Source organism: Silene latifolia, chromosome 1 (assembly GCF_048544455.1).
Source record: "Silene latifolia isolate original U9 population chromosome 1, ASM4854445v1, whole genome shotgun sequence".
Taxonomy (NCBI): domain Eukaryota; kingdom Viridiplantae; phylum Streptophyta; class Magnoliopsida; order Caryophyllales; family Caryophyllaceae; genus Silene; species Silene latifolia.
The window spans coordinates 65,679,596-65,686,089 of record NC_133526.1 but is presented as its reverse complement, the minus strand read 5'-3'; the positions used below and the strand labels follow the sequence as shown (position 1 = coordinate 65,686,089).

General features: G+C 41.5%; 1 non-coding gene across 1 annotated transcript; it reads left to right on the top strand.

Annotated features, from left to right (window-relative positions):
• The first annotated feature begins 3,359 nt into the window (after nucleotides 1-3,359).
• LOC141621649 (small nucleolar RNA R71) lies at nucleotides 3,360-3,466 on the top strand. Its single transcript, XR_012532540.1, has one exon. It is a non-coding gene; the product is annotated as a small nucleolar RNA R71 (small nucleolar RNA).
• The last annotated feature ends 3,028 nt before the right edge of the window (nucleotides 3,467-6,494 follow it).

Below are 6,494 nucleotides of genomic sequence, written 5' to 3'. Positions count from 1 at the left end.
ATTCTACTAATAACATGTCAATTAGCACGGCTTAGGCAAAAACAGATGCAAATGCAATGTCATCATTGAAATACTAGCGTTCCGACTCAACCTACATGCTAAAATAAACGTGCAATTTTTGAATTTTGATGAAATTTTTAAATTTTTTTGTTTTGAAATTTTTGTATATATGAGAAAGTAAACAACAATGCAAGACAAAATATAAACGTGAATGCAAACAAATGAAGTGCAACGCAAAACCCTTCCCCAAACCAAATCGCACAATGTCCCCATTGTGCAAAATCGTGTAATGAAGAAAAGAGAAACGGGAATTTGCGAGCAAATTAAGTAAACAAGACATGAAGTAAGGACTTGGAACTCACAAGACTTTAAGCGCAGCAAAAGGAAACCTCCCCAAACCAGCGAGAGCTAGGAGGTTTCAGTAGCTAGCAGTGCTACCAAAAAGTACCTGAAAAGACAAAAGAACCACGTATAAGTCCGAGAAAACAATTTTTGAAGCGGTACAATGTGCATAAGATGAAGAAATTGAAAAAAACAGAATTATGTCGAAAAATAAAGAGAAAGAAAGACTCCCTCAATTTTGCAAAACGACCAAACACAGCAGGGGAGAGGTCGTTAATAGGTACAGTAGCATGCAACGGTCGATCGACCATCTCACCCAGTCGATCGACCAGGTGAATAGGAACAGAAGCTCCTGGAACTGTGCAGCCCAGTCGATCGACCATAAGGGTCAGTCGATCGACTGGAAATACTGCTGTAACTTTCTGATTTCTCAATTAGCTCGAGAGCATGAGCTAACAAGGTCTAAAAACCTGCAAATGCACAATAATACGCGCCCAAAATTGCGCAAAACTTAAAGTAACCGACTAAAGTGTTTAAAATTCCTAAGCAAAATAATTAAATGCGAAGTCTCGCGCACACAAAAGCACTAAAAAGGTTCAAACGCAATAAAAAGTAAATGTTTTGAAGAAGTCTCAATCAACTAATATTTGATCAAGAACGGCCATGAGATGGCCCACTTGACTGGCTTCTAGCTACAAGAGGTAGCCTCAATAGTGCTCATCTTCTTAGCGGCACTCTTCTCAACTTCAGCATCCGCAGAACTCAATGGATCAACAGCTTCATCATCTCCCCAATCAATGACCTCTTCTAGCTCATCAAGGTCCAAGTCGGACTTTTTCACTTTGACTGGATCATCTTCAAGCTCCTCATCCGTGCCATAGCTAAGGCATCCTAGACCGCCTCACGAAAGGACTTGCTCCTTCACAGCTGGAGCAACAGGCATCTCTCCCTTCCCCAAACCAACTCCTGCAATGTCTAAAACAGAATAATCTTCCTCCACTTTGCTCCCAATCTGGGTCGGAGGTGTTACAACAGGAGTAGGAATAGAGACAGGCATATCAGGAAGTATAAAATAGGATTTCTTTTCAGAAACCGTATTGCAAGTGACAGGCCACATGGGGTATTTCTTCCTAGCTGTATGGGCAAAGACAATGGAGTGCTTGCCTACCTTAAAGGTCAAAGTACCCGAACCAACATCAATAACTGCACTAGCAGTGTGCAGGAATGGTCTACCTAGTATGATAGGTATGTGGGCATCGGGCATATCAAGCACCACGAAGTCAACAGGGAAGAAAAACTTCCCTATTTGCACGGGGATGTCCTCTAAGACTCCTATTGGCTGGACCGCAGAGCGATCAGCCATCTGTACTGTCATATTTGTGACTGCAAACCTATTCAACTTCAGCTTCCTAGCAAGACTCAAGGGCATAACGCTAATACTGGCTCCTAGGTCACATAAGGCTTTCTCAATAGGAAAGGTGCCAATATTACATGGGACTGAAAAGCTTCCCGGGTCTTCTAGCTTAAGGGGTGCAGTATGAGACAAATAAGAGCATGTCTCCTCAGTGAGTGCGACAGTATGTACAGTTTCAAGTGACCTCTTTTTAGAAAGTAATTGCTTCATAAACTTCATATAAGCAGGCACTTGATTAACTAATTCTAGGAAAGGTACTTGTACGTTTAGACTACGAACAACATTTTCAAATTTATTGAAAGATACATGTTCCTTCGTCGGCACTAATCTCTCCGGATAGGGGGCTGTGAGCAGCAACTTAGCCCTCTCCTCTAAGTCTCTCATGTCAGCATCGGTGGACTTAGGCTGAAAGTCCACTACCTTCTCCTTGTTGAAGCTCGAACCCTCTTCAGACCGTCTCAGGTGTGAACCATTAATCGACAAAGGGTCGTATTTCGGAACTGGAATAGACCCATCAACAGTCGTGTCTGGCCTCAATATTTTCGGACCAGTCGTACCCCGAAACAAATGATCCCTCAAGTTATCGGGCATTGGAGGACGAAAAAGTTCACTATCAGCAGCAATCTCAGTCGATCGACCGGTGAGGTCAGTCGATCGACTGACTTGAACAAGACCAGAAGCTACTGTTTGTCGCACTTCAGTCGATCAACCGGGTATGTCAGTCGATCGACTGACATACCTGCTGTTTGTCTTTTTCTTTCCACTTTTCGTTCCAACTTTCTTTTTACTCGGTTCCACCTCATCTTTTGCAGCATCGTCTTCGACCATGACCGGCCCCTCAAGGGTAGACCCACTCCTCAAAGTGATGGCATTAAGGGTCTCTTTTTGGTCCGTCTGAGTCGGTAAGTGTCCAGGAGCTCGAGTTGTACTCTTACTAGCCAATTGAGCAATTTGGCTCTCTAACAGTTTCATTCCGGCCTCTCTAGCTTGGGACTCCTTTTGCAACATATTCTTCAACTCAGCAAAGTCGGAATTTTGGGATTGTTGCTGCTGCGGCACATAGGGAGGTTTTTGAAACTGTTGTTGCTTATGAGGGGGCACATAAGTTTGCTGCTGCTGCTGCTGTGGAGGTTGAGTAGGATTTAAGACATTTTGGCTACTCCACCTCAGATTTGGATGAACATTCGGCTCATAATAGGTATTCGTTTGCCTATAATGTTGAAAGGCAGCACAAGACTCAAAGGGACTAGGAAAATTTTCTGAAACATTTCCCTCAGCTCCACATCTTTTGCAGACGAAAGGACCGTCTGACACAGCATTTACATGGTAGATTCTACCTTTTGAAGCTCCTCCCAACTCGTACTTGTCAAATCTTGCCGTGAGAGCTTTTATTGCAGCCACAGAAGGAGATTCAGCACTCCTCCTTTGATTCCCTCTAGAATTCCCATACTCAGCTTTATGGGTGGCCAGATCATCAATAATATTCCACCCTTTAGTCTCTCCTATATTTTCCGCAAATCGGCCACTAGCTGCAGCATCCAAGATAGCCCTCTGATCGTCATACAGCCCATTATAGAACTGATTGCATAGGCTCCACTTCTCAAACCCATGTTGCGGTATGGTTCGCACCAACTTCTTGAAACGGACCCATGCCTCATGAAAGTTCTCATCAGGGCCCTGTTTAAAACTCGTGATCTGAGCTCTAATGGCATTAGTCTTCGAGGCAGAGAAGTATTTCTTGTAAAATGCTAGGGCCAAAGAATTACAGTCGGTGATCCCATGGGCAGCTCGATCCAGATCTCTGTACCACTCCCGTGCAGCATCTCGGAGTGAGAATATAAACATAGTCTCCTTTATCTAGTCCTGGGTCACAACGGCCGGCGGGGGTATAGAGCAGCAATAATCAATAAATATCTCCATATGCTTGGCTGCATCTTCATCTGCAGCTCCCCCGAATTGGTTCCTCTCAACCAAGTTGATATAAGCAGGCTTCGGTTCGAATTTCCTATCAGCTCCAGGTAATTCGAACCCCTTGTATAAATTTGCAGCTGTCGGCTCAGAGTGACTTGCTATAGTTGCTTCTTCAGCTATGACTGGAATTTCCGGAGATGTGACTGTCTCAGCTGAAGAAGTAGAAGCAGGAGATGTAGGTGGATCTTCCTCGAACAGCTCGTTCTCGTAGTAACTAGACAGAGTACTCAGCTCTTCCTCTGTCGGCAATATCCTAGATGATCGTCTCAACTCACGCAAGGTCTTCTCAATCTCAGGATTGAAAGGTACTAATTCACCACCCTGTGACCTGCGTATAAGAAGAAACTACAAAAAGAATATGAGAATAGTTTAAGGAACGAATGTTCCTTAAACTAAGAAACAGACTAAAATAAAACAACTAAAAATTAGAACAATTGCCTCCCCGGCAACGACGCCAAAATTTGATACCCATCGTTGTGAGTACCAAAAATAATATTTATATTTCCTATTAAAACTAACCTAGGCTAGTGGTAACAGGGTCGAACCACAAGGAGGCGAATGTAATTAATAATTGTCTAATTCTAGTCTAAGGTAACGAATGTGGGGGTTGGATTGATTTGGTCTATAGCTGAAGGCAATAAACTAAATAGACGGATAAAACAGATAAAAGAAGGGGTACTAGGATGGTCGGTTCACTATAGTTTCAGCGGCAGCATACTAAGTAGGCCTAAACCAAACACATGAGGCGGGAAAACAAGAGGTCCTCTCGGTCCACTTTTAACAAGTAGCATCTTTCGATCTCGTTACAAGTCCCTAATATCACTAATACTGACTTTCGTTCTAAAAAGTGACTAAAAACCTAAACTTTACCTATCTTTCGATCTCAGCATAGTTTAGTCATTTTAAATGGAGGTCTAATAACTGTCCCTATCTTTCGATCTAATGGGTCATTCGCTTCCTAAGCATTCAACTAGTCGTGTGCACTCGATTTGTCAAATATAGAATTTAAATCAATTAAAACGAAGCAAAACCTCAGGTGGTCAGTCGATCGACCAGGTATGGCGGTCGATCGACTGACACGCGATTTCAGTCTACTATTCTACGCCGCCTAATCCTACAGATTCCCTACATTCTAGCACGAATAATTTAGCTACTCATGACTATAGTGGAAACAACAATAATATTAAGGATTAAAACTATTGATTTCATGCTTGAATTAAAGAAATAAAAGATTATCATAAAACGATAATTATGGCTTCGGGAAACTAACTAGCAAATTCCTATACTATCAACGCAATAAAGATGAACTGAAATAAGAAGAGGGGAATACCGAAATTGCAGAGAAATTGTAACGGAAAGATTAAAAGCACGAACGAAAATCCAATGTGAAACAATATTCCGAACCCTAATTATTCCCTAAGAACTGTATGCTAAACTTGAATAAAAATTCGATTGAAAACTGAATGTCTATTCTCAAAACTCAAGTTGCGTTATAAAGGAAAAGTACGCAGCTATTATTTCTAAACCTAATATATCATGGGCTTGCTAATTCTCGATCTTCTAATTCACGTCTGAGTTAGTGTCTTGGTCGATCGACTGCTGGGACCGGTCGATCGACTGGTCTATGCTGAACAGTAGCTACTGGAACCCGTGGGTTGGTCGATCGACAAAAGTAGCTGACACTTGACTTCTAACTTCTCGTGGATTTGTCTTTTGGGCCTTGAAATTCGCACCAAGCTCGTTCCTTAAGTGAATACTTCACGTCAAATGCAGTGCAAGATACTTGGGGACGGATTTGGCTCAAAATCTACTCATTTCCGCATAAATCTGCAATATTACATAAAAATACGAAAGTAGACGAAATGGGGCAAATAGTAGCTTTAAACTACATAAATGAGCTCTGAAATGTGTGTAAAATAGGGTGTAAAACATCATATAAATGACACGCATCATGCGGCACTAACGTACTCACCTTCGGCCGTTGAAAGAGCAACCGTGTTCTGTTTCTTTGATCCCCATGAGATTAGACATGGACCCAAGAACGTTGCAATCCCGGAGGTACTCTTTTGATCAACACTAGAACCCGCATAGTTCGCGTCGGAATATCCTATAAGATAAAAGGAATAGTGTAAGGGATACCATAAATAGTGATCTTGTGCTCCAATCAAATATCGAAGAATACGTTTAACCGCTTTAAAGTGAGATTCTTTCGGATTTGATTGGAATCTAGCACATAAAAAAACACTAAAAAGAATGTCGGGATGACTTGCGGTTAAATAGAGAAGCGATCCAATCATACCTCGATACACCTTTTCACTAATGCTCTTATTACCTTTCTCATCTTTGTCCAATTTGGACTTGGATTCCATAGGTGCGGAGTATGAGTTGCCATTAGTCATCCCAAATTTCTTAAGCATATCTTTAATGTACTTATGTTGATGGATCATGATTCAATATTTGGATTGCTTGATTTGGAGCCCAAGGAAAAATCCTAGCTCACCCATCATATTCATTTCGAATTCCGATTTCATTAGTTCTGAAAAATAAGCATAAAGTATCTCATTTGTTGCTCCAAATATAATGTCATCGACATATACTTGGACAACCAAACAGTTCGCTAGACTGTTGCTTTGAAAACAATGTTTTGTCTATGGAACCTCTTCTAAAACCATTTTCAATGAGAAATTTAGACAATCTATCATACCAACACCTAGGTGCTTGTTTTAAACCACAAAGAGCTTTGTCTAATTTGAAAACATGTTTAGGA